The sequence below is a fragment of the Rhipicephalus microplus genome, chromosome 10, assembly GCF_043290135.1.
Source record: "Rhipicephalus microplus isolate Deutch F79 chromosome 10, USDA_Rmic, whole genome shotgun sequence".
Lineage (NCBI taxonomy): Eukaryota > Metazoa > Arthropoda > Arachnida > Ixodida > Ixodidae > Rhipicephalus > Rhipicephalus microplus.
In genome coordinates, this window is record NC_134709.1 from 46,127,189 (window position 1) to 46,141,492 (window position 14,304).

Consider the following 14,304-nt stretch of genomic DNA (forward strand, 5'->3'; position numbering starts at 1 on the left):
CCTTCCTCCTCCTTTCGCGACTGAAAGCGGCTTGTCGCAGACCACAAAAAAAGAGACGCACACACAAAGTGGTATAGGCGTTCTCTGACGCACACACACCGCCACCTCGGCCCGCGATTCGCACGGATACGTATAGACGCGATGAAGAACTCGTGAAACGACGCATGTCAGTTTGGACACCGTTTGCTCTTCGTCCGTGAGCGCGCCACCTTTCCAGTCGTTCCGCAATCACTCTGTCTACAAAGGCGCGGTCGCGTGAGAGTGTCAACCGAAAGTCGGGAAGATTTCGCGCAGCGCAACCAAGTCACAAGGCCAACTTACCGGATCACGTGAGTGTGGTTTGAAACTCTAAGCGTCCACAACGAGTGCGTTTGTCAACGTGTGTCTGTGGCAGCCCGAGGCGCTTATTTGAATTATTTGAAATAGCAATGAGAACAAAGGGTCCCGCTGCGGTGGTCTAGTGGCTAAGGTACTCGGCTGCTGACCCGCAGCTCGCAGGATCGAATCCCGCCGCCGGCGGCTGCATTTCCGATGGAGGCGGAAATGTTGTAGGTCCATGTGCTCAGAGTTTGGTGCACGTTAAACAACCCCAGGTGGTCGAAATTTCCGGAGCCCTCCATTACTGCGTCTCTCATAATCATATTGTGGTTTTGGGACGTTAAACACCGCATATCAATCAATGAGAACAAGGGAAATTGAATTTAATTTCCTGATTGGACTAAAAAGTGTCTCTACAACAAGCGGTTTCATTTCTTAATATTTGGGGCTAAACTTATGCCGAAACGTCGTTGTTAGTGATCATGACGGTGTCGTGTGCTCTTTTGTAACATGCTGCGTGAGCTTTTCCTGTCATTCGCTTAGTGCACGACTCATGAAAGTGTTTCTTTTGTTTGTTTTTCTTGTCTAAATTTCGCTTGTCTACGTAAATACCGACGCTAAACGATACCAAACAAGGTAATACTGCGTGCTGGTGCTCGTGCTGTAATTTAAGCATGGATAATAGAATATAGCTAACGTGACGTAGAATGCGCGGCCAACTACAGCGTCGACGTCCACGAGACCCGCCGCTCTAGACAAGTGTGACATCTATCTGTCTATAAGTAAATGCTGTGTACATAACTTACATTGATTTAAAATGAGCCGAATTGTTTGCATCTGTGTTCGTTGTGTTTGGCTTGCTGACCGCTTCACGTCAAGTACTCGTCAACACATGTAGTGAGTGCATTTTTTAACTGCGATAGCCCTTGCGTGAATGCTTAGTTCACCATAGCCGTGATGTTCTGCGTGTACGTGTGTATGTTTTAAACATGTTTCAGAATCCCGTATAGGATAGGTGGCGAATATATTATGAAACGCAAAAGTTGCCCATATCAAGGGATTTATAATACCTAAATTGCCCTCTCGTATTGCTGACACCTCAAGCACAATAATGGCAAATCGCCGTTATTTATCTCCCTACTTAAGAACAACAGTGGCGAGACATTCTAGTTCAAATAGAGTTTGCCAAGTTTTCTAACTTTCGTTTAAGTACAGGTGAGGGTGATATGAAACCATTTATTTTAATCATGCAGGAAACACAATCAGCGAGATTTGACTTCTCGTACCAAAATTGGCGATATCGGCACGCCGAATAAAGGCTGGCAATGTCTAGGTCGAGGGCAGCGTTTCCTGTTAAGTCATCTCGAGGACATATACTTAATTTGCTGGCTTTCATGCAGACCAAACACCGTTCAAAACACTCTGCAGCGTGACCTGTACAGGTTTGACTGATGTTACTCGGCTGCTGACCCGCAGGTCGCGGGTTCGATTCCCGGCTGCGGCGGCTGCATTTCCGATGGAGGCGGAAATGTTGTAGGCCCGTGTACTCAGATTTGGGTGCACGTTAAAGAACCCCAGGTGGTCAAAATTTCCGGAGCCCTCCACTACGGCGTCTCTCATAATCAAATGGTGGTTTTGGGACGTTAAACCCCACAAATCAATCAATCAGTCGACAGCCATGATGCACTGGGCGCTGTTGCCTAGAACACCTCGGTATGCTCGGGTGGTATGTCGGCATGCATGGTCAACATCTTGGCAACAGAAGCCAAAGCTACGCGGCGCTGGCGTCAATCGAACCATTTAAGGACACGCTGCTAAGCGTGCAAGTCAAGATTGCTGACGACTGTACATTACACCTTGAATCCGAGTTTGTTACTGACAATGTGCTGAACATATGTTAAGACAAAACCTTAACGAATGCAGGACTGTCTCCAGTGGTGGCCCAATAGTCCCGTCTCTGTCCTTGGTCCTCGCAACTCTACGCTGCCCTGGACGTCAATCAACGGCCATGAACGGACTCTGGTCGGACGCGACAGATGCGCCACCTTTCACACTTCTGCTGGCACTGATGCCGGCAGCGATACCCCAGATTGTACAGAGTGTACTGTTTCTTCTGTTAATGGTGATAGTGCTGCCTGTGCCCCGTGCGGCTGTTTTGAAAATCTTCCGCGCCTTGTTTTACGCGGTGGTAGTGTTCTTCAAAATTTGCGATGCCGCCTGCGACTGGCTGTGGAATCGTTGGAATCAAGCTTCGACGTCACTCGCTGTATTTCTCGCACGTAACTTGATTGGAGGTTTGCTTGCAAGAGTGTTTGTGTGCTTACTTTTACTCTGCTTGTTCGTAGGCGTGGCTGCATTATCATCTGAGTAAACTATGATCGTGAAACTGTTCCAGAGACGTACGATCTGGCTGGAACGAAAATTCAGTGTGCCTCTCGAAAATTCCACTGTTTACTGTTGCTGCTGTCCTATATCTTCTGTGCTGAAGAAATTCCGCTTTATTTCGACGAAGCGATAAAGGTGGCGCTGCAGGCCTGCCTGGACACTGAAATTGTTTACATATATCGCGACGTACCAGGTAGAGATCTTGTCAGCTACGATTTTATGAGTCTTATCACTAAAAACTGATAAAGTTGGTATTTGGCAGGCATCTGTTTTGCACAAAATTTGCCACAGTACAGCAAGTCACAGGTCATTTTCAATCATTGTGCGTGCATGCCCAGTTCCTTCTATTAGAACATTACACGCAAATCTCAACGTGAAAATAATTATTTTAACGAAAGTTATCACTGATTCCGCAACTGTAAGAATGACACAATCAAATTTAAAGAAAAAATGGCTTAAACAATTTAAACCAAACGTCCGCGAAATATAGAAACATTACATACGCCTTACATTCATTCACCAGGCTTATAGATTGAGAACTCCTTTGAAGCGTTACAATCTTCTTTCGAGTGAGCTAAAGCACGTATTTGGTTTCTTTCTCGTTTTGTGTCACCTGCCCTCTGTCACTCACATGCATCACATCGCGTCCACGCTTGGTCTATTTGCCAAGTTGGCCTAATTGATACTTATATTTTGTTCTATTCTTGAACATCTTTCCAGAGGGCACTACAAATTTCTCCTTGAAAGGCCAGAGGTAAATCCAAGAGCTCGAAATTGCGTACTAAGAAGCACAGACCGTTCACAGTGAACGCTCGCAATTTAACAGTGCCGTAGCCATGCAGCGGAACTTTTTTTAAGAAATCGAAAAATTGATGTACCACAACCTTTAAAATTTACCTCAACAACTGAACGTTAAACAAAATTTCTACAAATAAACATTCATGACGAGATGGCAGGTATTGCCGAGTCAAACCTTCGCTTTTGGTTTATTGTCATAAATTTCTAACTGCTGACGGTAGCTACATGATTCTTGTTTGCTCAATATTCTTGAATAGACATTGAGCTGGAAAATGTTAAATAAGCAACCTTTTTGTTTTTACAAAAAAAGAGTCACCCACAATTACGATACTGCCTAAAGAGACTCTGATCGCCACTGCATAGGTGTTTGGATTTTGCTATAAGCTGAGACAAACAATTTCAGAGAGACACGTATATGTATGTAGAGTTACATACTACTATTCAATTTCCACAACTCTATCTTTAGGAAGCACTCTGCTGTCCATCATTTGTTGTAATGAAATAAGCTTTGTGGTCAAACAAGTGAGTGGAGATATGTCCGACCAGTTGCACCAATGCCTGATTATCAAACAGGAGCTCTATGATAGTTCGCGAAGTTGTCCCATGACATCAGTGGGATAAGTTACTACGGAGGACAGCGTGATGTTCTCGCACATAAGCGGTAGAAAGGTAGTTTGTTTTTATCTCGGTGTTAATGTCACCCAAAATTAACATTGGTGTGGGTCCATGTGCGAATAATGCGAGGAAATGCAACGACGTCTTTTGTAAGCACAGTGAGCGACAAGTACACAGCCAATACCAGCAAACCAGTCCCAAACTTTGCGGTCCAGAGTTCACCAACTACATCTGAGATACCAAATATTTCGATGGGTACTGCATACATGCCGGCACATACGTAGATAGCCACTGCCACCACTCAGTCTTCGTATTTGCTTGGTCTATCCATGGGGCGCATGCTTTGTTTTTGTTTGAGACACAAGCCTTCTGTATATGGTAGTGTCCCTTGCCATATTGCTGTAGCACTGTGATAAATGTGCGAGTGCAGCCAGTGGGTGGTTCGAAATGTGTGCGAGTGCATGGGTGCAAGAAAGATGACGACGACGACTGAATGTGTGGACGTGAGCTTGTTTGGTGTTTTCAGCGAGGAAGGTGATTGATTTATATGTGGGGCTTAACGTCTCAAAACCATCATATGATTATGAGAGACGCCGTAGTGGAGGGATCCGGAAATTTCGAACACCTAGGGAGCGAGGAAGATGGGGTGCAGACGGAGTCAGTAAGGCGACGTCGGAAAACCTGACCAACAAGGGGCCCCCACGCTGGTAGAAAATCAGCCGAGGAAAGAACGCCACAGACGTGGCTGAGACGTTGCAGAGGCGAGCAGGTCACCAGGGTGCGGAAGTGGTGGCTGTGTTCCTGTGGCAAGACCACTGCGGAATTCCTCCTGTACGTGTTTCTGAGCATCAACCACTGCCTGGCGTTGGCCAGACATTTCGTCTGGCGTTGCGCGGGCACTTCCCATCCGTGTCCGGTTCCACGTCCAGGCGTCCGAGAAAGAAGACCGAAGGGCGCCGACCTTGGATCAACCGACTCTATACCTGTCCTCCGAGTGACGCTGTGACCCCGACTGCGTTTCGCCGCATCAAGCCTCGTTGTCTGAGCGTGTGCCGCTACAGAAGGGTCATTTCTGCTGAACTGATGCACCATTAGGATTTATCTGTCAGCTCCCTAGCTCTGTTAACGTTAGCTCTTTTGTATTATGTTGTTTCATTTCTTATACCTTTCTTTTTTTTTTACGCAAATATATTGAGTGTTGTTTTTTTTTCTTTTATACAAGAGGCCTCCTCTCCTGTGTACTGGCCTGATATATGAACTGGTTTCAGTGTGCTATTATGTTTTTTTCTTTTCCGTGTCGTTAATTTTTGGTTACCGTTCTGTATTATTACTTTATTTTTCGCTTCAGAACTTTGTGATATGGAGTAGCCGAGGCAATAGGCACCTCAACCTCTCCACAGCAAAACAGCTAAAACATAACAGAACAGAACAGGCCTCCTCTCCTTCCCCAATGGTGGATCTGTCATCGGTTTGTACTCACACGAACCTAAACGAGAGCGTCTTGCTAAATACTCTCGTGACAAGCACACACTCGGTCGCGCGGTTACACCACCGGAGGTGACGTCAACGGCGACGCCGCTTGACGCGGGAATGGGCGTCTAAATGCCTGACCACGCGAAGCCGTTGCAGAGCGTCAGCGCGTGGAATTTTCTCGCGGCGTCACGTCCTCTCCTAAAGGAGAGTGTGGGCGTGCAGCTTAAAGGGTGCGCTCTGAAATCAGTTTCCGAAAGCGATGGCATAGCTACCTACCTTGGCACCTACCTTGGCATACCCAGATATGTTCGCCAATAAGTAGAAATAGCTTCGCGAAACTCGAACCACAGTCAATGGGAATGTCAAGTTCAAGTTTATTATTTATCATTGTATTGAAGAAGAAGAAAAGTATACAGAAAAAGGTCCCACAGTTGAGAAACTGCAGCAGGAACTCTTGTCATTAACTACACAACAAAACTAAACATACATCGGTTGAAAAGCTTATATGAGCAACATACTTTGTACATTTGTAAAGCACGTGGTACCACATTTTATTGGATAGCACGAACTAGAGGGGGAAATACACTGAAAGGGTGGAATTCACACAAAACATTATAAAAAAACAAGTTAAAACAGAGAATTGTTAAAGTTTACAAAGAAACCATAAAAGCTTTTAATAATTGCTTGTACGATGACAGGGTAGGTGACGACTTTAAATGAACTCGTAGATCATTTCATACTTTGACACTTTTCGTAGTTTCTTCGAGACGTCTGAAGTGAAGTGTTCTGGGAAAAGAACCTAGAATTACTTGGATTTTTAAGACTATGCAATTGTGGGTTTTTAACAATGCGATAAATGATGATGCGATGATTGGAGATAAGCTTATTTATTGTGAGAAGACATGCCTCAGTGACAATGGGCATGACATGAGCGTTATAAGGAGTCCAAGTGATAATGCAAACACCATTATTCTGGATGTATTAGAAAGGGGCTATATGGCAGTGATATGTGAGATCCCATGATGTTCTAGAGTAATTTATGTGGCTGAAAATGAAGGCATAGTATAATGTCGAAAGAGTGTGCCTTAGAAAGTAGTTTTGTGTCTTCAACAGCACGCTGACGTCGTATGCTATTTTATTTCTCAAGAAATGAATGTGACTGTTGAATTGTAATAACGAATTAAGTTGAATACCTAAGAATGGACATTCATTAGATGCTGGTATTGGGTGGAATCTTATCTAAAATGGGAGCAATAGGAGATCGAGGTTTGCTGTGCGAACTAAAAACCATGTATTTCGTCTTTTGTGGATTCATTTGCAACATTTTTTGACACCAAAAACTAATACTACTTAATTCGTTATTGAATTTCTCTGTCAGTGCGTTTATGTCATTATGAGAAGCGGGAGCAGTGCTATCATCCGCGTAAACAAGACATGATGTGTAAGTGAGGCGGTTCGGAAAAATCATCTATACATATATAAACGAGAAATAAAAGCGGCCACCTTTGTGGAACTTCAGTGTTATTTATTCTTGTATCAGGCAATAATCCTGATGTGCAAACCTGTGTGGTGAGTAAGGAGGTATCGAGACCCGCGAGCGAGTTGGTGGCACCATGGGGGCAACCAGCCGGGCAAGCTGAGGCCTAGCTGCGGGACTGACCTACCGGTGCTCCAGGCGTGGTTGCAAGCACACGTCTAAGCAGTTGCTAAGCAGTTGCACGTTGTCAGGGTCGTGGGAACCGTGTATTGTAACTGAGGAACTGCAGGGACGATAGCGCAGCAAAGGATTTCAAGATCATCTATGGTATTGTAAACCCTTCTTTTATATGTGTGTCCCTGTCGTATAAATATGCTGCCATTGTTTACGTCGCATCTCTTGTCGTTTGGGGAGTGTAGTCTTGAAAAACTTGGTGGCTACGGGAGTGAACTGCGTTGAGTGTTAAGATGCAGACTTACGTCTCGCGTGGAAGGAACTTCATTGCAGACTTCCCTTGTATTATTGTGAAATCCCTTCGCGTGTGTCCTTGTCCTCGTCCAATATAAAGACCGTCTTCTTGTTGTCAGGTTGTCTTGAGTGCGTCCGATGACCTGGGCCCATTGAGTAAACCCACTTACTCACCACACTTGTCACTTTCCCTCGCGCAAGTAACTGCCCAGAAGCTCCAAAGATGAACCTGTTATGTCATAAGCGTCGAGTTCAGGAAAAAGAATGCTGTGATTCAGGGAATCGAACGCTTTTGGGTAATCAAGAGAAACTGATCCGACGTATCTGGCATGGTCAATTCCTGCATTTATATATTCAGTCAGTGCAATCAAAGCTAATTTAGTCAAATATTCGGGACAAAAGTCAAATTTTGTTTGTATTAAGAGTTTATATTTATCCAAATATAAAGGCGTTTCCCGATCAGGATTTCCAAAACTTTACTAAAGCAAGGCAAAATAGATATAGGCCTGTAGTTTGTTAATGAGATAGTGTCTCCTTTTTTATACACTGGAATTATTTTCGATTTCTTCATGCCATTAGGAAACACTGATGATTTAAAAATTGAACCAACGATTTGATAAAAAGCTTCGCTCATATTGTCGAGAATGTTCTTGATGTGATGGTAGCAAATATAATCGAAACAAGGACTACGATTCCCAAGATTTTTGATCGTATCACGAACTTCGCTTGGATCAGTAGGGAAGAGATAAAATGATTGTGGTAGCAGGAAAGATATGAGAGTATCATGAACGTATAGGGTATCGGGAATATTAGCAAAAAAAGTTGCTGAATGCGCATGCAATACCTGTAGGATTAGCGAATACACGGCCTTTTTCTTGGATTTTAGTTATGTTTTTCTTAATAAACTTTTTATACAGAAACGTATTAGGTACCTGTCTTTGTTTTCGTTAATCATCATTGTCGTCATCATCACCATCATCATCAGCAGCAGCCAGACTACGTCCGCTGCAGGACAAAGGCCTCTCCCATCTTCCGCCAGTCAACTCAGTCCTGTGCTTACTGCTGCCACTCAAATATTTATAATAGGCTTTTTTGCTGTTTTAAGCAGATATGTTAGCGAATTGCAAAAATTCCTGTACCTAACTTTAGGTAATTGGTTGAATGGCCAACTTTTACATTTGCGATGTAGGTTCGCTTACGCATGCTTGCCAATAATCCTCTTGTAACCCAGAAATTTTAAGGGAGAAGTGAAATGTTTGTGGCACTTAAGCACAGTTTTAGATGAGGATATAGTGTCCTTAATTAGGTGTGCGAGTTTATTATAAGAGGCCTCAGCATCATTCAACAATGTAACAATTGACTAGTCTGATCTGGTGGCAATTTGTACTGATCTTCATCAATGTCTGCAAGAACACGCCCACTTACCTGTGCACGTGTGTGTGTGTGTGTGTGTGTGTGTGTGTGTGTGTGTGTGTGTGTGTGTGTGTGTGTGTGTGTGTGTGCGTGTGCGTGTGTGCGTGTGTGTTGTTTGCGTGCGTGCGTGCGTGCGTGCGTGCGTGCGTGCGTGCGTGCCTCAGCGACGGGATTAGGCGAGCCAGCAGCGTGCAAGTAGTCGTGCATACCACTTGATGGACTGCTCTCTCCGGTTGCCCTTCTCTGCCTCCCGTGCCCAAAAAAGAAAAAAAAAACCCTTCAGCCCACATCGCCTCTTTGCGTCATGCCGAGCAGCAATGCCTTAAGCCTTCGATTCGAGAACTCGAAGCAGACCGCGAGCGTGGTAAACACGAGGCTTGCTCGGTGTGTCGAGTCGTCTACGCTTTCATTTCCAACCAGCTTCATCAATGCAACGCTTCTCTGCCCACTCCTCATCGAAGACAGCCGATGAGGCGCGGTAAAGAATAAACCAGTACTAGCGGCTGCGCTCGCACTTGAAGCACTTTCCTTATAGGAGGCAGCACCCACATTAGCTCCTCACAACGCCGCACAAGCAGCAAGCTTCGCGATTCACTTGTAATCTGAGCATTCCTTGTGAAAGCACACTTGCTATCGGCCCAGATGAAGCGTATTATGGTTTGTCTTTATCACTATTATTCATCACTCAGCTAGTATTTATACCTCCTTCATAGAATGGGGATTTTACGAAGGGCCTTCAATTACTCCTCGCGCAATACTTGCATAACGAAATGCTTCTACGCACCGTCGCTTCTCTTTTTAGCATCATGGCCTGCGTTATCTCTGTTCGAAGGAAAACACCGGTGGAGATATCTCTCGTCGGCTTCGAAAGAGTTGCTCTTTCACAAACATCCAGGAGACCCACCGCGGTGGTCTAGTGGCTAAGGTACTCGGCTGCTGACCCGCAGGTCGCGGGATCAAATCCCGGCTGCAGTGGCTGCGTTTCCGATGGACGCGGAAATTTTGTAGGCTCGTGTGCTCAGATTTCGGCGCACGTTAAAGAACTCCAGGTGGTCGAAATTTCCGGAGCCCTCCACCACGGCGCGTTTCTCGTAACCATATGGTGGTTTTGGGGCTTTAAACCTCACATATCAATCATGAATAAACAAACACTCGAGGAAATAAGAACGAGGAATGTGGCTTAATGTTATCTAGCTATCTCTCGATACATACATACATACATACATACATACATACATACATACATACATACATACATACATACATACATACATACATACATACATACATACATACATACATACATACATACATACATACATACATACATACATACATACATACATACATACATACATACAATACTCATACTACCAGAGCATGTTCAGCACATCCCGATAGCAAACGGCGACGCCCGCTTCCGCCGGTCATGTCCTCTTTCGATATTGCGCAAAGTGTGCCCGAAAGGACAATGTCAACGCGGAGGCGACGACGTTAGAAACTTTTTAAAAGGATGAAACTGCGAGACTTAGGGCGCTTTGGCACACACGCGCGCACGCGGCAGATCAATCTACGATGGCGGGTAGATGGGTTTCCGATGTCTCGCCAAGTGCTTCCTCTAGAAATCCCCACTCGGCCCCCCGCCATCGCCTGCATCGCGCACTACCTCGGAAGGCTTGTACGCTCATCATATCCGCCTCCACTCGGGCCTTGAGTCCCCCGTCGATATACCGCGACGGTCGGAGAAACCCATACGGCGAGCGGATTTAGAGAAAAACCCCGTTCTTCGATAAGTTCGGCTCGCACTTTTTCTCAACCGCACCACAGACAGACGCGTGAATGGTGATAAGCAGCGTATATAGGACAGCCTGCTGGAGCGGGGTGTATCAAGAACACGGATCCGATAGGATTATGTAATCCCTCAGTGCAGAGCCCGGACACCACCTCTCCTTACCCCCACTGCGACGCATGCCCCAAAAAACCCGATAGCTTCGCCAACGAACGGACGTACGGTAGCAGCAGGCGGGTAAATGACTCGAAAGAGGCAGGAATGGAGGAAGTAGGGAAGTAGGGGCGAATCTGTTCAATTATGGAGACGAAGCGCCGAACCATGTTACCGGACAAATAGATCGTCGCGTACCGCGCCTGTACACGTTTGCAGTACCTCCCCTCTGCCCCGCGGGTAGAGGAGAGTAGGTGGAGAGGGGTCGATGAGATGGAAACCTACAGTGACCCACCCAACGAGCGGATATATATCATCGGGGTGACAAGATGAAGAATTTTCGTTGACGCGTTGAAGGCCGGTGCGCGATGCCAAACGCGGTGGTGGGATCCAGGCTGCTAATATGACGGAGTGTTTACGAGTGTCCCTGATAATTCTCTCGCGTCGGCGCTGAACTTCCTTTAAGGGTATTGGGGGTAGAATAACTAAAATTCAAGACGAAAGGGATCTTGTCTGTAGTAGATAGAAACGTCCTGGAGAGATCATCTCTTCGGGATGTTTCTCCGGATCGGGAATGAGAAACTTTCCCGCGCCCTGAGTGATGCCTTTGATTTGTTTTGTTTTTTTGTTCATTTCTTTTTTTTTCTTTCTCTTCTTCCGTTTCATGAACGTCTGGGCGTTTTATCTGCGCAGGGAAGAGTGTGGACGAGTGCGAGGCACGTTGTTGCAAGTTTGTTAGCGCTGACCTTTAGAAACTAAAGAACAAAAATATTCTTTTAGGTATGATTAGACATCCCAATTTCTATCCCAATTATATATAGAAGTAGTGTCGTGGTGCGTATTTCAAAAATATAGAAGTGGTGTCGCGGTGCTTGAAAATTACGCCATGTCCCACTAAATGAAACTAGGTGTAGATGCGAAGTAACGGACGCTAACGCTTACACTGGTGGCGACGTTCACGTCGTACAAAAACATAAGGGTGGATTGTGTTGTTGCAACACCTCAGGCAAGCGAAATCGTGCCGCTTGCCAAGAATCGGCGACGATTCTTCCCGCAGAGTCTCAAAAACGCTGTTGCCGTCAGCGCCACCAGTGACGGTGAGTTCTTAGGCGTGGCACCACTACATGACAACAAATGAAACCGAGGTGAAAACGTCGCCATCAAGCTGAGCCTTGTTAAATACTGGATAAGGCTAGCTTGAAGTTTACCGGAGCATACATACCGCAGACGGCAAAGAATTGTTGTAAACGATGCGTCTTGCCACTGCTTTGAAATTATCAACTTGGCAGCAGGTCGTCTTCGACGTGCGCTACAGGTGCGCAGCGGGAGAAACGGTGGGACGTACATCACCTGACTTACTGCCCCGCACCGCACCAACAGGCAGGCATGGTGACCGATGCATTTTACCGCCAGCTACTATACCAGCGGCTAACCAGGAGGCCTGCCCATCAGCACAGCGAGATGGTGATATCGCACTGCCTTGGAGACAAGGCGTGGTATAAGAGGCTGTCGGGGTGCATTGCTGGCTGCTCCAACAGGCCACCGCAGGCGGCCGTTGGCCTGCACCGCATCAAATCTTCCCAAACCCAGCGGAAGAACTCCGGTATTAGACTTCGACGCGATATTTGTTCAGATGTGAAAGTTAATTGCATCGTAACTAATTTTTAGCGCACACTGACCCACGGACAAAGAGAGGGAATACCACCAGAAACAGAGGGAACAACACCAGCAATGGTGGTGTTTCCCCTCTTTGTCCGTGTGTCAGTGCGCGCTAAAAATAAGTTACGATGCACCCACACCAACTAGCTCCTCATACAATATTACCCCAATTTAATTGCGTCAACAAGGCCGTTCTAAGTGACAATATAGGTAATAAAGTCTCTTGCAGAAGCAGTGTAATAGCACAAAGAGCTAACGGTTGGTTCACATGCGACGATTGATCGTTTAAAAATATTTCATTTGACACGAAGAATTCAAGAACTGGGAGGGTTGCAACTCCATCTGCTCCAGGAGTCGGCTGAAAAACCAATGTAGCTTCGTAGTGATTGGTGCGTAGATGGATGACCTCTGCTTGTTCGAGAACGAGCACACACACTCGAACGCGGGGTTTGAGAACGAGATTGCAAATGAGGCCTACCAGGGGTTTAAATTGACGAGCCTGACGTAAACAGGCGTTTGCAAGACAATGGCGATGTGACGCAACTTTTCGACATCGATGAAGGGGATTGCAGTTTCCACAGGAAGCTTCTTTTCCGGAATCTTAAACCAAGTCCGGAAGTCAAGTACCGCCCCTCCCGATCCAGAGAAGCCTACAAAGAACGGACAATCTCCGGCGCACGTAATTGCTGAAACTCGACACCCTTGGACAATTAGTTTGTGCCCTGTTCAGCAGCCCTCCCAAACTTTCTCTCTCTCTCTCCGTTTTTTTGAGATAGCGTCTGTCTGCGGGAGGGTCATTGTGTTTCAAGGAGGACGTAAAAGGCGGTGACGGTAGATGTTCCGGGGCTTTGTGGCAGCGAGTTCAGATGAGGATAAAGCGGAAAAGCGAGAGAAAAAAAATATTGATCTTTATTTTATGAGGATTGGTCAAACATGCTTCCATATAAATGGGTGGTGCCTTGTAGGCTGTTAAGCACTACACGTTCATAGGAAAAGGAGAGAAAAGAGAAGTAAATACAGGAAGATCGAAAGGCGCATGATGACAAAAACAGGAGTGCGTCCAGGGGGAAGGGGGGGGGGGGCAGGGCTTGGCTGGTGCGAAAGGCAGCTTTACGCATTGACATGTAGTAAGAAGGGGGTTTGCTCCAACTCGGAAGGGGGGGGGGGCGCAAATTTAGCCCTATGCATTCACGTAATATGGAGGGGGGTGCTACGACGAACTTTCACCCTCACCCCCCCCCCCTGCCCCGGGAGGGAAATCCTGCGCACGCCTAAAAAGTAAATGAAATGAACGGTGACACCGTGACCTCAAAACCTTGTATGATGTCTGTTCCAATGCATCATTTTGAATCAGCATAGAGTGCAGCTCCTATACACGTCGTCTTTTGTTTAAATATTTATCCAATGCGCACAAAGCGATGCACCTTCAATTGTTCCCTCCAATTTGTATGAGAATTGCAATTGTGAAACAATCTAAGTGCGTTAACTACGCTATAACAGGAAGAGAAGTGGACACCGAAAGAGAATACAGAGACCGCAAGTGAACTAAGCAACTGGAATTCGGCAGCGCGTTGGATTAAGCTACTCGAAATATCTCTAGAGACACACTGCACGGATGCTAGGAAGCCTGGGTGCTGTCTAACTGATGTAATTTACGTGACGTCATTGTCCGTGACGGAAATGAGGTCGGCGAATTCTCGGTGAAGTCCGGAATGTCACACTTTTGTACTGCAATAGCTTAAGTAACTCTTAAAAA

General features: G+C 46.0%; 1 long non-coding RNA gene across 1 annotated transcript; it reads left to right on the plus strand.

Annotated features, from left to right (window-relative positions):
- Nucleotides 1–64: 64 nt before the first annotated feature.
- On the plus strand, nucleotides 65–7,102 carry LOC142774709 (uncharacterized). Its single transcript, XR_012886518.1, has 2 exons — nucleotides 65–329; nucleotides 2,242–7,102. It is a non-coding gene; the product is annotated as an uncharacterized LOC142774709 (long non-coding RNA).
- Nucleotides 7,103–14,304: the final 7,202 nt, after the last annotated feature.